Genomic DNA, 21,929 nt, shown 5'->3' with positions numbered 1-21,929 from the left:
AGGTGGAAGCACCCTGCACACAATCCTCCTGGCCCGTTTCCTACCCCTGCCAAACTTCTCCCAGGAATGCTTGTGATGGGGAACAAATTGCTAACAGAAGTGAGACATTTTGCACTGAATGCAAGCAAGTTTCCAGTGAAAGGTTTCCTGTCAGCGGGTCGGGACTGGAGGGTGTGGAGCCTTTCTGCCTGCTCTGGCAGAATAATCCTGCGAGTTAACACGAAGCATTGGTTATAGCACAGGATAAAGGACCTGAGGCTGGGCTTTCCTGCCTTCTGTTTTGGCTGCCACTGTTTGGCTCCTTTCATTCACCCCTATTTTCTGCTTTGCCCGCGTGTGGCATTCTGTGTCTTATGAGCCCTTCCTCTGCTCCCCAACCACCCCCCACTGGTGAGATCTCCTGACTATTCACAGGGTTCCACTCTACTTTCCTCCTTGATTTATACCGTTGAACTGAATGACCTTTCTTGACCTCATTTTCATGACAGTGTGAGCACACACATTGGCACTCAGCAAATGGCAGAGTCTCTCCCTTGCGGTCCTGCCCTCTGAGCCTCAAGGACTCTAAACCCCCAGTTTACACACAGGGTAGGTTGGGTGTGTGCTCACAGGCTGCAGATGGGTGCCCCATCACCTGGATCTCCAGCACTCCCTTGCATGCTTGAGTCCAGAGACGTGGAAGGTGCTGGTTGAAAAATGCTGATCTGTGTATCTTTGCACATGTGGACAGCGTTTAGCTGAGCTGGTGTGCATGCACAAGCAGTATGCAGGAAAATAGTCCTGTGTATTTCACTCTATGTATAGACATGCAGAACTTTTCCCATCACCTGTGCTTTGAGGGAGCCCACAGATATGTATGGTCTGTCGCCGAGACGTGCACACCAATACTGCCTCTCCTTTCTATTTAGGTTGCTGTGTTCTTGATCATCACTGCAGTAGCTGAAAACTTGCTAGATGGGCCAGCCAAGTGAAATCAAATCACAGAGCTAGGAGATGTGCATTGACTCCCTGGTATGGACACACTCGCAAGGTGAGGGAATTTCTACTACCACAAATATTCTGGTGCCCTGTGACTCCAGATAGTGGATTTTTACAGGAGAGAGAAAAGATCGCTTGTCCCTCCTTCCTAGAAAACACATAGCTGAGTCTCTGCTCCCAGTTCTGAGGAATTTTGTCTAAAGTTCTTAAATGTAAGAGGAGCAGTCAACCTGAAGGTGCTGCTGGGTTTTGGAACAGCAAGTCAGCTATCCTGTTTGCTGTGCTCCAGCCGCACCCCACCCAGGCTCTGATCTGACATCCCAAAGCTGAGTGTCTTCCACCCTCTTTCTAAATAGTTGGCAAAGCATCTTTACCCCCTTCCCTAGCCCAGCGGCACATAAATCCTTTTGTCCCCTAGTCTGGAAATCTGCCTTCCTGTCCCTCCCTTCCCTGCCTTCCTGGGAAGTCAATGTGGATACGGTGCTGCCGGCTTGCCTGTCTGAGCTGCTTAGTTAAGAATAATAAACAAACTCCTAAATGGAAGGATATTCTTTAAACCTGCCTTGTGCTGCCTGCCAGGGAATGCAGGCAGCAAAGCCCACCTCCTGTCCCCCTCCAGCCCTAGCTCCAGGCTCTCCTGAAACCTGATCTCCTTTGCTGTGGAGCTGCACCATGGCCTCTGTGTGCACCTTCCCCCCTGACCCTGTCTGGATTCTCCTGTCCTTTTCCTGACACACACCCAACAAGCACATGCTGGTGGCTCAGACACGCACGTACCACAGAGGGTATCCTGCACATCTGTCACCTCTGGACTAGAAGCAGAGGTGGGCATGACACTGCCACATCTGGATGCATGGAAGCAGAGGTGGGCTATGCCCACCACACAGATGGGCGTGTAGTGGTTTTACACGCATGTCCATGCCCCTTCCTTTACATCGGTGTACACAACCACACTGTGAAAAGTGATGCAAACACCCACTGTGTCAACAACTAGGGGCTGCTCGCCCCTTTGGGAAACCCACCTACACAGCTCTATGAAGACTGGAGGCAGAAGCACTCAGATGCGCGCAGGCACGCGGAAGCAGTGCCCACACAGCCTCAGACACAAAAAGCAGCGTGGTACCAGATGTGCAAAGTGACACATCGTACCACAGCAGCGCATACCCAATAGCAGGCTCATGGATAAACCCAGCCAGCATGTGCCCGGATTTCTCTCACACTCACCTTCTTTTACTGATGTGTCCATCCATCTCTCACTACTTTTCTCACTTTCCTTTCATGTATGTGCACTCTCCCTTCACTCACCCCAGCTTTCCTAGGTATGCCTGCTGTCCATTCTCCCATTCCCTGGAGGTTTACTTCTCATATAAGGCTATGCTACACACCCCCCCCACCCCATATATCTGCTTGAAATGCAGACCTTCCTGTACACATCTGTTTTGCTTTCATATGCACTCTGGTCTTTCCAGCATCTCTGACACAGATATGTCTTTCCCTGTCTCTCCATGTTGCTTGTGCACCTTTGATTTAGGCACTCAGGCATCTTCTCCCACCTTTTCCTGCTTGTTCTCCCCCTTCCAGCCCTCGCAGCTTCCCAGTTTCCCTTCTCTGTGGCCCATTTTCCTGATGCCAGCATTCACAGCTAGCAGGAAGAGGATGTCAGTTAGAGGCTAAGCAGTCCCTGGGACCCTCCAGCCCTGCCACACTTTTCAACCCACTTCTCATTTTTCTTTTCTTTTGTAATTTATTGTTTTCGGCTCTCCTTTTCCTCGGTGCCTGCTAAAGGGAACTGGGCTCCCTGCCTCTTCTTTTCTCTGTTTTCGTCTTAAGAGGAAGGGAAAAACCCATTTTGCTCTTTCCCTAGCTCCAATTCCCCTTCCACCCCCACACCCTCCCACCCCCCTTCCCAGCCCTGAAACCTTTTCCTGATAGTGTTGCTGTAACTGTTCAATTAAACGAGCAATTACAAAATCAATCAAACTGAAACGTGTGCTATGCGCTGAGGGGGGACTGACTGCGGAGTGGGGACGTCGCCTGAGCCTGTCCCAGCCTGAAGGCAGCTCAGCTCACAGCTCAGCTGCAATCGTCTCGTTTGATGGTGAGACATTGCTCTGAGGACAGGTACTCTGCTTCTGAAGGGTCCTGCTCTGCTGTGTAAAGGCAGCATCACTAGCTTCACACCACCTGCAAATTTCCCCTATCTGAGAAAATCCTGGCAAAGCTGTGGCCATTAACCGTGGCCTTTGGTTCAAAAGGGCTGGTAAGAGGGTGCCAGTTGGAAAACGCATTGGGGGTGTTCAGATGGAAGGAAAGCAATGAGGTGAAAATGGTAAACCCAAGCGTGGGTCATAGTGTGTAATTTCATGGGGCTACACCTGCTGACTTCCTCTCTCCTTTTGTGTTTGTGTTCCTGCTCCTGCTGCACATTTAACACGTCGAATCGGTGTGTGCCATGGCTCTTTGCCACTCTACTGTTTTCTCACCAGGTGACACTCATGCTGTCTTACTCCCCACTATCTGTGTCTTCTCAGAACCACATCAATGATTTTCGCCACAGGAATTCTCTTTTGACACCTGCAGCCCTCTTGGTGCTGTCATAAGCAAGCAACTAGACTGTCCCTGACAAGAGGGACAAATTCTTCCAAACTGATCACAAACAAGAAAAGATGAGCTGGAGAACAGGTTGCATTAAGGGAGAAACATGCAAAGCAGATGAGTTTTGGTTCACATGTGAGCAGAGTCATGGCAGCTTTCCAGCCGGCACAGGGAAGTCAGCTTTAGCATACGGTATTTACCAAGGAAACCCAGATCCTCCTCTTGGTTACACCAGGGAAACCCCATCACCATCTCATCCCCTGAAAGGTTGAGGCAAACTGAGGAGAATTTGGGACTAGAGGGCTTAATGGAAAGGATGGGGAAGGGTTTCTTGTCTTATGAGCACATATGTGAAAGGAACACCTTCTAAAAAGCCCTTTGCCCTAGTAGAATCCATTTGGCCTGTCAGGAGCTCACCTTCATCTTGCTGTTGGGTTCTGGTCCTGCTCTTTGAGGAAGACTTCCCTCCAGATTTAAGGGAAGTGGGATTGGAGCTATTTAATGAGGAGCTCTTATCCCAGACTTGACCCTGATTTTGCACAGTCAGAAAAGCAGCCTCCCAAAGGCTTATCATTCCTTTAAGAGCAGAAATCTGGCAACTTTCCTAGGGCAGGAGTCCAGTTTGGCTTTAATTTTTAGTGAGTAACACTTAAAGCCTGGTGACCCTGCAGGCCCTATGGAAACACAGGACTGTGTTGACACACTTCCCACTGCAGCAGGAGGTACACAAATCAATTTGCAAGGATGCTTTAAGGAGGTTTTTTTCAGTTTGGTCCCCCCAATTTACCAGTTTTATATATATATATATATATATATGAAAATGTTGAAGATAAGCACCAATAGACAACTGCTGCTTTACCCCTGTTCCAAAGATCCCCATGTCCGACGGTGATGTTCAGTGCTGTCGCAAAGCTCATCTATCTCCCCACCCACCTGGGAATGACAGTGGAACAGGAGGAAATTTGGCAGGGGGAACAGTGGGGGGTAGGTTAATTTTTATGCTGCTTGTCTTGCTGGTGCCATTTTCTTTTGGATTGTACTGATATTGGGTATGCCAAGGATGCCTGGAGCCAATGGCCCTGGTGTTTGTATTAATCTAAATAAATAAGTGTGTGTTTCAAAGCACTTTAAAGTCTATTGCTTCAACCCAGCTGCAAGGCCCTCGTGCAGGCAATGCAAGTCTGTCTGCAAGCGCTGTTTGGTTAGGACTATTTTCATCTCCTCCTGTGATGGGGGGAACTCCCTGAGGTAGTGTCCTTTGGCTATCAGTCCTAGAAAGATTTTGTAGCTTGTGACTTTGAGGGTAAGACAGGCTGGTACCCCTCCCTGTCAGCCTGTGGTTAGAAGGGCCAACTGCAGAGCCCAAAGGAGATTCCCATTTTTCTTGCTGGGAGAGCACTCATTTGTGGGAAAGATCCCAAAGGGGACAGGGAGGGACATTATTTTGCAACCCTTTTGTCCAAAAGCTACAAATCTCTGACCCATGGCTCTATCTCTCCGATCACGCCGGGTGCATGTGATCACGTGTGCAAAACAGCTTGGCCTGTGCCCCTGCCAGACATACGGCAGGACCATAAGTCAAGGCACATATGGGAAGGAGCTGGTTACAATTTGCTGATTAGGAGGGAGGAAAACCCAAGTGGCTCCTTGGAGGACAAGCTGCCCCCAGCTACAAAGAGGCTGCTGGTGCGAGAGCCCTCTCGGTCGCTCCAGTTTGTTGCAGTGTTCACTGGGGCTTGATGAAGGTGGATGAACGGACCTGAACACATTCACTTGGCTTCTGTCAGGTGGGGAAACTGTTGTCTCCGAGGAATTGATTCCTGATTTATGAAGGGCTCGCTCCTAGACTTGCAGCAAGATGAATAATAGGGAAATGTGGTTCCCACTCCCTGCTTAGGGAATGCATTGCGTGCTCTGAAGTAAACACACAGCTCTGCAGCTTACGGACCCCAGGCTGGCATCTCCGCAGCCCCCAGGCTCCCACTGCCCCTGCTAACACGTGCTGGGGCCCGATCCTGCTGAGGCAGACCTGGGCGAGGGAAGTTGCCGCTGTAGTAGGACAGATTGGGTCTGCTTCGGTGCAACGCCACGTGCTCACGGTACTGCAAAACGCCAAGCGGGTGGCCCTGTGTGAAAGCCTTTGGTCACGTCCAGCTGTCTGTTTGCCATCTATATTTGGTAAAGAAAAAATGATTTGGAATTGTTTGTTTGTGGCTCCTTGGAAACCCCCCTTAAGAAATGGCTTCTTTTGTTTGGTTACTTGGGAAAAATATTTTCCCCTCCTTCTTTCACTATTTTGAAACATTAAAAAAAGCAAAGCTTTAAAGAGCCCAGGAGTATCCAGGACAGACTGTCAACAGCAGCCTCTCTATCTTTCCTCATGGCTCAGTGCTTGCCTTGGTCTTCGTCTCTTCCAGACACTCTGCTCCACCTTCTTGTAAATTCTGACAATGAAAACACTATTTAAATGTCCTCGAAGTTTCTCTTTCCATTGAAAAAGGGGATTTATTCTTTTTTTTTTTTTTAAATCAGAATTAATGTGATTCTAATGTGTTCCTTTTGATCTTCAGGGGATTTTTTTACCCTGATGATCCCTAATTTCGAAATGATTTTTTTTTTGTTTTAATTGTTTTAAAAAGCTTTAGTGAAGGAGAAAAAAAAATCCATCCTACTTCTTTGGCACATCTTTAACCTTTAACTACCTCTGGAAAAAAAATATTTAAAATATATTATACATTTTTAAACAGGGTGCTTTTGACAGGTCAGTTTCAAACCTCTCTCTCTTTTCTTGCGCTGTGTTGGAATAAGACAATTTTGCAGCTTGGATTTTTTTGACAGTTAAATTGCAATGTAGGCAGAGGGTGGAATAGGGATCCTGTCTCTTTAACTCTCTAACTAGACAAAGACTTTTCCCCTTTGAGAGCTGAGCCCGGGATCAGAACTGTCAGATGATCTCGTAGCACTTGGGAGAGTTTGCAAAGTCATAATTATATCTTTTAACCTGTCTTGCTCTTTGCAAAAGAAAGGTCCTATTATATTGAAATGAGATTATTAGCCATCAAATACTTTCTTTCTTGGGATTCTTCCTCTTTAAAAAAAATTCAAATACCTTAACTACTTTGCAATTGAATTTTTATAAGATTTACTTTTCACTAAATAAATGTTCTGTAGCAGCTATTTTTTAAAGTATTTTTAAAAGGGTGTTTTCAATATGCAGATGCAAAAAAATCAGACTAAATGTCTGAAATGTCACCTGTATAATTAAAGGAAGGTAAAGTTTCAGAGCTCAGTTCAGTTTTTTTCCCTGGCTTAGTTGGTGAGCTTCACTATTCAAAACCCCTGCTTCTTTTCCTGATTTCATTGCCAAAAATATTTTTTTTTCCTGTGACCAAATCATTTTCAACCTTTCATTTTCTCTTTTTTTTTTTGTGTCTTTTCTTCTTCCCCAAATGTGAAAAAAATGAAAATGAAACCTCAAATAACTGGAGAGGCTTTTTTTTTAAATTCACACAATTAAAATCACTGCACTGCCGTGTCAATATGTGCTTTAACAAAAGGTGATGACAGCATTAAAGCAATCAGGGTAGCACCAAAAAGCTGAGTAAAATATGGTATCAAATTCAAGTAAGAGCCACTTTAAACTAGCTCATCTGAGTACCAGTTGGCAAAATAGTTACACCCAGGCCTAATGTGAAACTTGAGATTAGTTCCAGGTTACACAAACAATAAATATTTAGTATGTGATTAAATATCTAGCTGAATAAGGATTGAAATGACTATGAAATAGTTGAAATCCATGAACAATCTGGGCCTGATCCAAAGACCTCCAAAGTGAACGGAGGATCCTTCCACCTGCTGCAATAGCTGTGGCTCGAGCACCCCATTGTTGGAAGTGATTGGTCACTTTAATCGAATGATTAAAGTGCTGTCATTTATAGCTCTATAATTCAGATTGTGTCAGCCTTCCCATTATAAACTCTCTTTCTTTTCAAGGGTGGGTTATGTCTTGGCCATAAAAATTCATTCTGAGATTAAATTCAGCATGTTCCGATCTAACAAAGGAATTGTTCCTTGTGCAGACAAAACTCCCCGTTAAACTCAGAGGATGCCAGGAGGTCACAACTGGTTTACATTTTTTTAAGGGATTACATACGTTTACATTTTTAAAAATGCTCTATAGGGTACACAGGGCCTGATCCTGCAGCATTCTTAATCATGGGAGTCACGTTACCAGTGTGAGTAGTTCAAGATCATGGGGAGTATTGGCATGCGTAAAGTTACTCATACGTGTTTGCTAATACCACCATCTGGTATTTGTTTGGTACACACCTTCAGGAAGGTCCTCAGTTGCATGCTGTCTAATGCATGTGTGTTTTCTGTTGACTATAGACTGCTTTTTTAAATTCCAAAGATTAAGAATAAGGCCATTTTTTTAATACACATATCCTTAACCTTCTCAAAAAGATGTCTTGGTCATAATGAAAACCAGGAGACTGACAGATCAAAAGAACCTCCCTGATGTTAAATAAGGCCCTGATTCTGAATGAGACCCACCTGGGGCAACTTTGTTCACGAAGAACCTCGGGACAGCAAAGTTAGGAAATTCATTGAGCTGCATTTTATAGAAACCTAAGCACCTGCTGAATGTTAAGCACGTTTTCTAGATCTCCAGAACTCCCCCATGCTCCTGTTGCTTTGATATTGAAACATCTTCCTGTCTTACCTGGTTTTAATAGTCACAACCCTATTACAAACTAAAGGTGTTTTGTTTTGGTTTTTTCCTTGGTTTGCAGGACAGACCCAGTGCCTTCAAGGAAACTACCTGACACGGTATCAGCAGGTGTCCTCTGTCCATCCGGCTTTCAGTTCCCATTTTCACCCTAAAGCTGCAACACCAGGTACCTCTAAGTTCAAGGTAGGAGTAAATGTCTGGTTTTATTTCTGCATTTGCGTCCTTATATTTCTTTTCCAACTGGATAACTCGAGGAGAGTGGCAGACATTCATATAGTACCTCCATGAGCTACCTTTAATTGTCCATGTGTGCTAGAGAGTAGGGCAGGTAAAACTAGAGAGCCAATTCAACCTGTGTAAATTGGCAGTGTCCCCTTGACTTGCTGGAGCAGCTCCAGTTTACACCACTGAGGATCTGACTTGGAATTTCAAGGCCTTTCAGTCACCATCATAAATATCTCGTCTTTTTCTTGGCAATGAAATAATCTATAGAGTAGTTCCAAAAAATTAAAAAAAGTTGTTGGCAGATGTGTCTATTAGTTTGAGCTGGAGATTTTTTTGGCTTTTTTTTGAGATTTGAGCACAGACACGGGGTAGCGTGGAGGCTTCTTAATGTCCACAGTAGCTTTACCTTTGGCTGTGCAGTCGGCTGAGCTGTCCCTGGAGGAAGGTACTTTGTTTCCCTGGGTTGACTAAAGAGGCACAGGAGGGGCTTAAATGAGAGACCCTGGTAACATGTGACGAGAGGAATTCAAAAGCTAGCCCTTGTCTCACTGACAAGCAACCCTGGTGAGTTCATAAGAAGTCCACTGAAGTCAGTACCTTTGTTCCAGCTTTTGACGGAGACGGTGTGTGGCTTATGGAATGTAAGCAGTAGATGATGTCTCACTTTGCGTATTTGAAACATGGAAAATAGCGCCTTTCTCAGCTGCAGATTCCTATGGAAAACGCTCTCAGCCTTCTGGGAGTAAAATTCCTCTGCAGGGCAGGAGGTGTTATGACTTTGGAAACCCTGCAAAGTCAGGCCTGTCATTGCAATGGAAGGAGATTGGGGTTGGCGCCTCCGTGGGTGTGAGTGTAAACATCCATCTGGGTGTGCCAACCAGAACGTGCCCTGGCTTTGTTATTACTAAGGCCCGGCTCCACTTCAACTTTCTCCTGAGTGATTATCGACGTGCTTGCGGTTCCGGGGGACGTGGAAATTGGCTTGTTTACTCTAATTTGGCAACAGCCATCAGCCCTTTGAGGCACTGGGGTACTTCCTTGAAGTCGAGAGTTGCTGTTCAGCAACTTTTCACATCTACTCTGCAAAGAAATGGAGCCCATATTTTGGACAGAAAAATGAGGTCTCAATTGGTACAGCTCACCTCAACTGTACCCCATGCTGATCCTCCCATTGCTATCACCAGCCTGTGCTCAAACTCACCAATGCCAGCACAAATTGAGGTGAAAGGTTGTCTAAATTCCCAATCGGAGCTTAAATTGCCTAGATTTTTTAATTTGGTCCTGGGACTTGTTCAGGAAAAACGTCAAAACCTTCTGCTCTGTTATTTGTGCTGAACTAAAAATAACTTTGGGGGCCCCACCTTAACCGAACACACTCCCTTGAAAACAGAGCCATATACAAATTCCCATGTGCTGGTTCTCTTAGATTTCTGGCAGCCAGAAACCAAAGTCATCAGAAGCTAGAAAACTTACTCTTTGTGGTGTCCACCTTCCCGATAGAAATCAATGGGTCTGTTGGAACACAGCAAGCGGCAGCTCCAACACATGGAGGAAGGACTTGCTCTGTGTCCAGCTGGACATCTCCAAGCCTTCGGTTAGAGCCACCAACTAACGCTGTCGATGTCTTTACACCAGTGTAAAGAAAAAGCACTCTACAGTAGAGGAGCTGCCCTCTATATTGTCTTCTAATAAGAGTGCAAAATTGAACTAGGAGTCTGGGCAGCACCTTGAGAGTTCACCTGCCTGCTCTCCGGGCAGTCTTCCACAGGAGTTGTCTGCTCAGGGCAGCCATGGCTCAGTGTTCCCAGTTGAATTTACATATCAGAGCAGATGCTGGTCTCACCCTTCTTTGTCTGTGGGCACACACATCCTTGGGAATTATAGCGTGATATGGTCTTGAAAATGTATTTGCAATCTGTTCTTGTCGGGTCTGTGTGATAACCTGGAGGAGATTGTTGGTGGGCTGTCCAGCTACCCAACAAAATTTCTGTGCACTTGTAAACACCTTGTCCTTGATTCTTGCCATGGTGGTGAAATGAGCTGAAATGCCACTTGCTATCACCAGAGATCAGTGCAGTTAGTCAATACTAATTTCCAAGCTTTGCTAAGTGGAGTAATTCTCCTAAAGGAGCTCCACCTTTCCCTTCTGGCAAGACAGTCCTATCACCCTCAGATACTCAGCGTTTCACAGGTTGGATCAATGGGCAGTTGTTCCAGAAACACATTGAATTTCTCCAGTCTGGGGGTGTCTTTTTTTTTTCTTTTCTTTTTCTTTCTTCAGCCTTTAACAAAACCCCCAGAGATTTGAGCAAAAATAGAAAGAATAAGAAAACAAATTCTATCATAATTTCTGTCAAGGGCAGAGAAATAATTTCCCAGCCTGCTCTACTCCTTCACAGCCCCAGAAAGGTTTTACGAGCTGAAGCAGTCAGTCTCTCAGGAGGTGCATGAGAGGAAAAGGGAGACCACGAAACCAGGGCCGTGTTTCCATCTGGTGTAAAATAGCAGAGTTCCAGGCGGTGGAAGCTGAGCGCTCTCCCCAGCCATGGATTGGGCTGGCTGGCCCCAGTCTGTGGCAAACCTCTTAGATCCACGCAGGGAGCTGACACCTGGCTCCTCTCTGCTGACCATTCCTGGGGACTGAATACATCTTGATTCCATATTTTGATTTTTACAATAATCACCTCTTAATTCACCCTCCCTTTTCTCCTCTCTCTCCGCTGAGGAACAGCAGACGGGAGATTTCATGTGCCATAAATATTTAGATTGTGCCTGTGTGTTTATAACACTTGCCGAGAGTGTAACTGGAGCAGCTCACACTCAGCAGCAACACCTGATGCTAGGGAAAGTTTTCCATCACCTCATATGGACCAAACAGCCATGTGCTGCAAGCCGACCACGCACCGGGGACCAGTAGCCGTGTTGTCCCTGGCCACACTGGTGAACAACAACAATACGGACATGCTTTCATGTCCCTTAGGAGCCGCTGCTCTAAAGGACTTTGGGGAAAAAGCTGTGGTTGGGATTGAAAGGAAACTTTTTGCAGCATTACCGTGGGTATATGGCACGGGAGAAGCATGTCCCCTGTGTGATCCGTAGGTTCTAGGCCATTTGTGCTGGGAGATCCATAATGCTTGTATGCGTCTTGGCCCGACTGTCTTAGATAAGCATGGAACAGTTGCCTTGACAGAGGTGGACTGTCTAATGCAGGAGCTTTTTAAGAGTAGGTTAGACCTCAGGCATGACAGTAAATCTGGTCCTTCGTTGGAAGCACAAGAATAGTCCAGCTGAGGCTCCAGGCCCCTTTCCATGGCTACCTGGGTCAGGCCAAGCTGGGCTGTACTGGTCGACCTGGTTGTATGTGAAGTGGGTGAACTGGCAAACCAGGCTCCCTGGCTCTTCCTCGCTGGAGCAGCAAGCCTGCACAGCCACGTCTCCTCAGCCTCGCTGGCTTACGCACAGCGGTCAGCCCCACACTTTCCAGAGCATCAGGTCTCTTAAGTGTTATGGAATTTTTTGTGCTTTAATAAATGTGTTTCTACTAATGTTTCTTTAGGGGAAAATATTTTTCTTTTGTTTCTCTGTGTAGCCTCTTTAGGACTTTCTGGGGAAGTGAAGCCAATAGTACTAGCTTTGGCTCTTTTTTTCCCCTGTCCTGTGCTTTTTTTCCCCTCTCTTTTTTTTTGGAGAGGAAATAAATCTCTGGTTTTAGTCCCTTCCCTTGCTCCTATTCCACTTACCTGCTGGGTTCTCTGTTTTGTGGCTTTCGAAACAGGAGTAATGACTCACTTGCAAACTCAGGAAGGATTTTCCTCCCTGGGCAGGCAATTTGATACTTGTCAGCTATGGGCATTGCTCAAACCTTTTTCCTGGAGCTTTAATACTTGTCATGGTCAGAGGTAAGATGTTACAAGAGATGGATTGTAAGTGATGTCCAGTTTGGTGATGGTTGGGTTCTTTAAGGATTGGTCTTTGCCACCAATGGCAAATCTTGAATTTGGTGCAGTGAAGACTGGACCTAAGAAGGAAAAGAGAGAGAGAGAACCCTTCCTCATCTTGTTTTAGAATCAGTGGATGGAGAGGAAACATAAACTGAATTTTATGTGGATTATAAGGCACCTATAAAGAGAGTCATATGAACTGAGACACTTGGCTCTGTTACCCTAATGATACCTATGGAACAATATGTGAAACCTATTACACTATTCTGGATATATGTGTGTATATATATTTATATATATGTACAGAGAATGAGAGAGAGAAGGAGGAAATATGGGGCCTTTATTTTTATTGGCTTCTGCAAAGAATAAATTACACAGCAAGGGCAAGGTTAAATTATTGTAAATGTCTGTATGAAAGGCATCACTTAATTATTAACAGTCTGCTACAAATAAAAGGTACATATGCTAAAATGGCCTGACCTGCTGGGTTGTGGGTTTTTGTTTAAAATTGTTGGTGAGGCCCACAGCTGACTTGTTCTCTGTCAGACAGGCTGGAAAAAGAGGCCCGGTAAGATTTCATTGCATAGTGGCTTATATCCCTCTCTACCAGATGTCAAGTGAATGCCTAGAAAATGGGTAAGGGGAAGGTGGGGGCTTTCTGAAAGCAGGGGCAAATCACTGTGAGGAATAGAGGATGTGTAAAACCACCTGGATGGATGGGGAAAGAGGGAAACTCCAAGAAGTTACTGGTATAACTCACTGTTGAGTGTGTCTGACAATCTCTTAGGACTTATCTACAAAGGACAGGAGTTTCTTACAGTTGAGCTCTTCACCCCATCCCAGTTAGGAAAATGTTGGAACTCCTTTAACGAGCTGGTTAGCCCCCATGCCCTGTGGACCTGCTGTGCATGTTGCCAGGACTGGGAGCTGAGCACTAAGCCCAGGTCTTTCATACTTCTGTTTGTGGAAAGAGGAGACGAGATATTGGCCCAAGCTGCCTCAGCTGTTCGTTTTATTGCTGTAGGCTCACAAGCTGGCCACCAGTGATGCATGTTGCTCTAGTTAAGTAAACTAACAAGAAAGCTGAGGCTGATGCTGCCATGTCACTGCCACTTGCTACAGCTGGTCTGAACATCGTGCCTCTGGAGAAAGATACTGGGCTCACTGGGCCCAGCTCCCCGACTCCGGCAACTGCAGTGTTGATAGGAGTAGGAGGTGACGCTTTCAGGACCCTTGCATGATATTTGTATGCTTTCAACAATCTTTGGATACATATGATACTGCTTTACTCTTAGTTTTTATTGCAACAATATCTCTGTGAACAAGTAGCACCGTAGGGCAGAGCCATCTTCCCTGAGAGACCTTCTCTCCCATCCACAGCCAAGGTTGACTCCTGTCCAAGAGATTCCTGTCAAAGGCAGCTCTAAAGTACGAACAGGGCATCTTCCTATTTGCATCCGCCTAAATTTGCAGAGCTTTTCAATCCTGGCCTTTAGAGGCCTTTAAGTTGCACCTGAGGAATTTGCAAAAGGTAACTCAAAGAGAAAACCGTCCCAGGATGGAATTTCCAAGGGGAAACTTGGAGGCTTCAACAGGCTGGGGGGAGAGGGGGGGGGAGGAAGGCTAAAAATCCACCAGTCTATATGAATGAAAGAACTCAGTGGAAAGCTTTCCCTTTCACTCCTTTACGAAATTAAAACTGCTTTTGGCAAGGCAGGAGACGTCTCTGTGTTTTCACATTCAGCTGCAAGGTCAGACGGAATCCCTCGGAGCAGCTGGGCTGACCTCCTGCATACGGCCGGCCAGGGATTTCCACCCGTGGCTCCTGCACACTCTGGCAGTTCCTGGTAGAGCCAGGGCATTGTCTCTTAGGGAGAGACATCTAGTCTTGCGTTAAGGATCCCAAACAAATTGAGAGTTTGCTGCTTCTCCCCCGCCTTGGTAAGCTCTTCCAAAGGCTAGATGTGCCAGCAACACCATTTGCTCATATGGAAAAACAGGATGACTAAGAAAATACTCAGTGAGCTTGATCCTGATGGATTTTAATGCAGTTTGGCACCTGAGGAGAAGGGACAAAGAGCAGGAGCCCCAATCATCACTATTCAGTGGTCCCTACACCCATCTCCAAGTGCACTGCAATGCCTCCCTACATTTGGCACTTAGATTTAGTAAAGCCATATCATATTATTGTACTGTGCTTTTACAGTGGCCTTTTCATCTGCTGTCCTCTGTGTCACTGAGACATGTTCACAAAATGTCCATCTCTTCTTCCATATTACCAAAATTCCCATCAGTGGCTACATCTCTGCTTCCTGCTTTCTATTCATCCACTTGACTTTGCTCTCTGCAGGAACGTGCATGAAGGCAGCTCAGCATGGGCTGGATGGCCTTGCTTTTGTTCCAAGGCTCAGGTTTATGTAGAAGTTACTGAAGAAATTGCTCCAGAAAAATTGAATTTTGGTGCCCTTTCTCATCATATCAGGCTTCTCTTTTGCATGACGGTTTGAAAATGTGATCCTTGAGTGGCTGGGGAACTTTCAGGTCTAGGTGCAGATGGAATTAGTGACAGCTAAATTCTCTGTTCTACATGATTCGTTAGGTCCTCTCTCTGTATTTTACCTTTGTGAGAGTCTGATCTTTTCCCATAAAGCCCTTGATGACAATGAGAGCAAGAAAATACTTAACCCACTGCTTCTTTTTGTTTTGGTCACATGAAAGAAGAGCAGAGCGCTTTCCCTCTACTTGCAGACAGGAATAGAATTCCTCACTGAGAAAACCTGACTCCACAGGAGGTATGTCTTAGAACAAGGGGAAAAGCGTGTCGTGACCATGCAAGCCAACAGTAGCACAGCCTGCTACAGACCCCATGGGCTGCTGAGAATCTCTATCATTCACATCTTACGAACTGGTTTGGCGCATCTCCAAAGGACATTGGCAGCCGTTCAAGGCCTTGCAAGGTGCTGAACATGCTGAAGTTCCTATTGTCTCCAACGAGTGCATGTGTGCGGGGATGGATTACCCGAGCTCGCCTGTGGGAGTGGGACTGGGATTTGGCTGGGCTAGTATGTATCAATGGTTAGCTAGAACTACAGGTGAAGGTTTTCTAAGGTGGCTTTTCACCTTGCGTGTGAGTTGCAGCTGTATCCCCAACTGCAGTAGCTTCTCGTTGATCACAGTTGCTGCTTGTAGCTGCAGCGTTGGATGGTTGTGAGTGAGGCTACGGCACGAGCGTCAGGACTGTTTATTAGATCGATTTATACGAGGACAAGGATGGGGACATGTTGTTGAAAGCACCTTGTGTTGGTGTGACAATGGAGAGGTATGACAGCCGGTGAGTGGGAAGCGGTGATGTTTGCTGGTTGGGGTGGTAGCTGCAAGGGGCAGATGGCTGTTGGTTTGAACTGTGGGTGCTGTCATGTGTGATTTCGGGCAGGGGGGGAGGACTAGGTGGGAAGGGCTGATTGCTGATCAGGAACAGAAGACCTGAGGGAGTGGGGGGGATGCAGCCACCACGAGCTGGGAGTAGGCTGTGAAGGAGCCCTGGGAGGAGAGGAGGACTTTTTCCAGGGGCAGCAAGAGGGGCACAGCGTGTGGGAGAGAGCTAGTCCACGAGCGTGCTCTTAGCACATGTATTCACGTATGCCGTTCTCTCAATTGCTCCTGCAAGGAGCTGTGACTGGGGATAAAATGTCATGGTAGCAGCCAGTGGCTATAAAATCCAGGGTCTAAACGAAAGGGAAAAAGTGACAAGGGGAAAAGCAAGGTCGGCCCCACCTTGCAGGGTCTGCTCTGGAATGTGTTTGCACTCCAGGGTGTGCAGTGCCTGAGAGTGCGTTAGCAGCAGTGTTGAGTTAGTAATATGAACCCTATACAAATACCTCCGGGGCAGACAGGTCCATTTCAGGCTGTGTTTATTTAATAAAGAGCCAGTGAAGTAACTGCAATTTCATTGTCAATTTACTAATGCGTTACAGTTATGTTTCTTAACCTCATTGTTTGGGCTCAGGAGCTTGCAGTGCCTGGCCAAAACTTTCCTTTTTTTTCTCCCCCTTATTCCCCCCCTCAAGTGTAAAACACGTTTTATTATGACTAGAATGTCTTCTATTTATCAAAAACTGGGATTAAAACCCTCAACTCCCCCCTTCCATGCACATATCCAACTTGGCACCAGGTCGGTTTGTTAACCTCCTAAAAGCCTCACTTGCCTCTTTTGTATTCTTTCTTTTTTTTAAGAGAAGAAAAAACCATGCACGTTTGCACACACACTAACACACATATTCACGCACACGTTTTAGAAGTTCATCTGGGAAGAATACAATGGAAAATCTGGCTGGAGGGAGATTGAGCTGTGCGTCTTTGTGGTCTGGGAAGTCTGACTACGGCCTCCTACTCTTTTGGATGGAAATCTGGGTTTGAAACACGCTTGCACGTTCTCAATAAAATAAAACCAACACCAACAACCCCTCCCCAGTGCTGAACTGAAAAGAGAAATGAGCTTTTGGATGAAGATGGAAAGGGGTTGTCAGAGTTGTTTTGGGCTTGAGTCTCAGCAGGTCCTTCCTGCAGCGAGGAGATGGGGTAGAGAGGAGGGGGGCTGCTTTCAGCTGAGGTTTGGTAGATTCCCTGGTCCCACACAGGTTTATTTTCCAAGAGAGGACTTGCCACCTCTCAAAGCTGCAAGAAGAGCCTTGGGTCCATCAAGTCTGACTTCAGGGAAAAGGAAACTAAGCCCCTTTTGGTTTCTCTCCGTAACAGCTCCTCTTGCAGCTGGGTTCTGGGGCCAGGCTGCAGATAGGAAGGGAGGTTTTCAGTGGGTGCAAATCAGTGTGGTCCCACTGAAGGCTCTATTACGCAGTCAGATGTTTGGGCTAAATAACCACCCTTTTGTGTGCAGGCAGGAGGATTTTATTGCAATCTGTTGGTTTGGCCACAAAAGATTCAGGTATGCTGGAAGGAAACAGTCAGACTGCAGGGAAATGGTTGGACAACTGGGATGAATTGCGAGAAGCTCCCTTGATTCCCTCCCTTTCCCCTCCGGGAATTCCTGAGGGACATGTGCACCTTTGGATGGTTCTTTGGCCTCGTTCAGTATGTCCTGGCCCTAGTCCGGGATTTGTCCATCTCTCCGACACTTCTGGGCAGTTCTGGCTTTTCAGCGGGCTTTCACCCTCCAGATGCAGGCTGATACTGATACAGGGAAGGCGGGAGGTGGCATCAGAGTGGGAAGCTTGGCTCTAGAGAGGATGTAGGGACCTTCTAGAGTTCCCACCCCAGCAATGGTTTTGCTCTGCAATACTGATGGCTTCCCTACCCCAGCGTTGACAGGGACTGGGTTGTTTTGGGGAGCAGCTGTATCTGTGGGTACATCTTGTGTCTGGATGTGTGTGTCTACATAGCTGTCAGTAAGGTGACATTCAATAGGCAAAGCTCTGCCTGTCTGCTGTCTGTTATTTGTCTACACTTTATACAGCCTCAAAGCGGCAACTCAAATTTGGGGTTTTCACGTTCTGCCCAGAATACTCCAGATTTTCCTCACTTAAAAAGCTCCTGACGCTGTGCATTTGAGGCAGCGTATCTGTGCGTTAACTTCTCAGCTGCTGGTTTTAACAGGAGGTTTGTCTCTCCTGCTCCTGCACGCAAGCCAACATTTTAGCATGGGGCTTTCCCCACATCTCGCTTTGAACCTATCCGAAGGCCAAATACGCTGCAGGCAGCTGTAGCACCCTGCCCTGCCCTAACCTCTGCCGTGACCTAGAAGAACCGCACTGTCTGCTCCGTGAAAGGATTTGATTCAGCCCTTCATGCCAGATCAGCAGTCAGGCCCCTCCACAACACAAGCTACCGGTCGTGACAAATTACACGGGTTGGCTTCAGAAGGGAGCTGAGAACTGACCCCGCTCGCCTCACCCCGAGGCTTTGAAGCAGCACTTGAACCGCACCTCTGGCTGCAGGGAGGCTCTTTGTCTGCCCGGCCCCGCGCGTCCAGCCGAACAGCGCGAATTCGGAGCCGAGAGATGGCTGGGCTTGTTCTGTAATTAGAAGGAAGATTTCTGCTAATCTCCCTCTAACTGAGGGTCTAATTCCTAGAGCAGAAACTTGTCAGCTGCTTGTTAACAGCCTCTCGGACCCACGCTCACGTGGCCTTCATTATTTTTAGGAGCGTTTTCAGTTGTGCCTTTCTGGTTTGGAACAGAAGCGTAAACTTTGCTTAAATGTAGGCTTGTGTCTGTTCGCGCTGGCCCTGTTAATAATACGCTGCTTAAATCAGATGGTTTGAGAAAGAAATACAGCAGCAGTGGTAGTGGGGGACATTTAATATTGAATTTGCTTTTTTTTTTTTTTTTTTTAAATGTGGAAACTTTTAGACACAATCCCGGCCCTGTGTTTAAGTCATTAAAACATCTTTAAGCGTTTTCTGGTTTTAGTTTTCTTAGCAGCAGTCCTTTTCCTGGAATGTATTTTATTTTTCTTTTAAGTTGATGAAAAAAAACCCAAAAAACCCGCCCCTTGCATTTCCAAGCGATTTTTTAAGGGGAGTGTGGAGAGGGAGGGCTAGGGGAGGCAGAGGAGGTTGTGAGATGAGGAAAGTGAGAGAACAGGGCCCTTTCTGTGTTTTATTTCTAATCCGCAGGAATCCATTTTAGCCTTTTATGGCTGTTGCACTTGCTGACAGGATTTACATTCTCCGTATGTTATCTGAAACATCGCAATCTGTGGCTGTGGGATTGTTTCATGCCTGGGTTAAAAACACGCCAGTGCTTTTGGGAGGCTATGGGGAGGTAGACAGGGAGCGAGGTAAGAGCAGGGAGGAAAAGAGAAAGCTTTTTAAAAAAAGGGGAAAAAAAGGGGGGGGGGGAGGAAAAAGCTAAGCACTTTGCAGGAGCTGCTGTTGGCAGAGTTCATGCCCCAGACAAACTGATGTTTAAGTGAACCAGGGAGGGTATTACGATCCCTTTGATTCCAGCAGCGTTGGAGCACAGTTCTGGTCTAGAAAAGCAGCTACAGCAAAAACCCACCCTCTTCTGACTCTCTGAAGCCCCTCCATGCCGGGTGTCTTTTGAGCCACATCATTTGCTTGTCCTGATGCACAGGGGAGGCTTTGTGCCCATCACAGCTCTGTGCGAGCGACCTGCCATCCATACAGGACCGTACGGGCTCCATACAGGTGTCTCTGTTGGGAGGGAGAGGCTCTGCATTGCGCCATACCGGTAACAGCAGCGCTCCAATGCTGTGGTGATGCATGGACAGATGGATGGCTGGATACATAGATTTTCTTCTGGCCTATGTATCGAGAGCTCCTTGGGAAAAAACCTTGATTTTTAAGAGCCTCTTTGGAAAAAAACAAAGATGCTGCCATTAAAACTCTGACTTTGCCAGGTGTTTGTCAAGAAAAGACTAAACAGTGAGAATGCGATAGCTGTTTTCCAACAGCTACAAATGTTGTTGTGCCGATCCGGGGTATCTGTCAAAGGACCCTTCGTTTCCAGAGAGTGCCTCTGTCATCTCAAACACACATCCCTGAATCTATCTTAGCCTGGATACCCAAAAAATCACATATCTTTTTTTTAGTGTCTTGGCTGTTGTCCCTTGGCTGTGCTGGTCCTGCAGTTCACTCTGATATTCCCCACTAAGTTAGTAGATGTGTCTCTGAATACGCAAGAAGGTGCCATTCTACATAGTTGGTTTTCTGATCATGACCAAACGCTAAGCTCTTAAGGTAGGGACTTCAGTTTTTTAATAACTCACGGGAGAACCCAGGGAAAATGTAAGTTTTATGGAGTCTAGAGAATATTTTTAAAGGATTTAGATGTCTGGAAAAAGTGTCTTAGGAGGTTTAACTGCTTTTCAGTGGAAAAAGAATATTAACAAATATTCTTATTTCTTTGTTAGTCCCTTCCGGAGCAGAACAGCAGCCACGTGTTCTGGGAAGGTCTGTGATCCGGAGGCTGTGGGCCAAATCCCAAATCAGTGCAAGGCAGCACAGCCCCATTTAGGGTGGGCTGGATCTTGGTCCCATGTGTTTTATAGGGTGAAAGCACCTTAATCATGAGAACTTGGAGAGATTATTTTTTTTGGGGTGGTGTAAAACTCCCTGGGCTGTAAAAAGCTCTGTGTTTGAGAATCAGCAACGTTATCTCAGATCTTAATCTAAACAAAGGAGAATTTAGGCTTGCTAGTCTCTTGCTTGTAGCCCCTCTACGCTCCATGCCATTTTATCCATGTAGTCAGGATGAAGTCCTGCTCTCCAGGAGGCACTGGAGAGGAATGATTGCTGGGCATCAGCTGGGGCTTTCTGCCCAAGTGGGAGGTGGGTCTGTGGCAGCTATTTCCAGTGCGGGTCATTGCATGGCACACTCCACGCATGTTGCTGAGCATGTTTGGTGCGTGCTCCATCCAAGAAACAGCATATGCCTGTTTGCACATGTCTGCAGGGCCATGAGCTCTTTCTGCCCCACATGGGGAGTGTGCTCAGGCCACGGTAGACATGCTGGGCAGTACTTGTGTGCATGTGTGTCACGCACGCAGATCCCTTCCTGACACAGCCTTGGTCTGGAACTCAGCTCCTACCTCTGGAATCGCCAGCACCCCCAGCTCTTGCAAATCCTGTCCTCCCCAGGCAGCCAGCATGGAGGGGTTAGCGTGGTGGTTACCGCATCCCTCAGCAAAGCCCCCATCTCACAGCCCATCACGCCCCGCAGTAAATCAGCCAGCCGGCAGCGCGACCCACCGCACCCTCTGCACACACCGCAGACTGTGGCAGAGCCTCTGCCCCCCATCGCCCTCCGGTCTCCCCTTCGCCGGCGGGAGTCAGGTTACTCCCCCCATCCCTGTGAGTGAAAGAACCCACCTGTGTCTGCGGGGTCTGTTTTGGATTCCTGGGAAACTTTAACCTCTATTAATACCACTAAATTATTTCTTCATATGGCAAAGTACTTATGTAAACCGATCTCCTCCTGCCTTCCCCTCCTGACTTGGAGGAGGCAGGCACTCTCGCTTAGATGGATCTACCTGCTCTCAGGGGGCTTTCAAACCCTCCACATTCCTCTGCGGCACTGCTTTTTGTTGCAGAAGGACGTGCGTGTGCTGGAAGCGAGCACGTGATGGGAAAAGGGGGAGAGAAAGAAGAAGGAAGGGAAGAGTGAGATCACCAAAATAATTGGCTTGGAGGCCTCTGGAGCAGCAGCAGGTTGTGGCGTACATTTGTCTGTCTCTCCGTCAAGTTTTACTGAGCTGATGTCTGACTCAGACCTCCCCAGAGCTGGAGTAAATTAGGAGTAGGCTCGATGGGGTCAAGTGGGCTTAGTTGTCATTTACATTGACACCTCTTTTTATATCGCACCAGTTTCCAACACTGCCAGACTGGTGAGGAGGGACCTTCGTGTAAATGAGAACCAGGCCCATGAGGTTATTTTTACCAGCGGCAGCACCAGAAATTCCCAGCCGTAAGCATTCAGAAA

The 21,929-nt window shown here is 46.8% G+C and overlaps 1 long non-coding RNA gene across 1 annotated transcript in view; it reads left to right on the top strand.

Moving 5' to 3' along the window:
* The first annotated feature begins 906 nt into the window (after positions 1-906).
* Positions 907-21,929, top strand: part of LOC142605199 (uncharacterized) — a 93,386-nt gene continuing 72,363 nt past the window's right edge. The window contains exons 1-2 of the long non-coding RNA XR_012838926.1: positions 907-1,030; positions 8,367-8,471. This is a non-coding gene — a long non-coding RNA (uncharacterized LOC142605199). The remainder of the gene's footprint in view (positions 1,031-8,366; positions 8,472-21,929) is intronic.

This window comes from Balearica regulorum, chromosome 25 (assembly GCF_011004875.1).
Source record: "Balearica regulorum gibbericeps isolate bBalReg1 chromosome 25, bBalReg1.pri, whole genome shotgun sequence".
In the NCBI taxonomy this organism is placed as follows: Eukaryota; Metazoa; Chordata; class Aves; order Gruiformes; family Gruidae; genus Balearica; species Balearica regulorum.
Note: the sequence above shows the minus strand (reverse complement) of the source record. Positions and strands in the feature narration are given on the sequence as shown.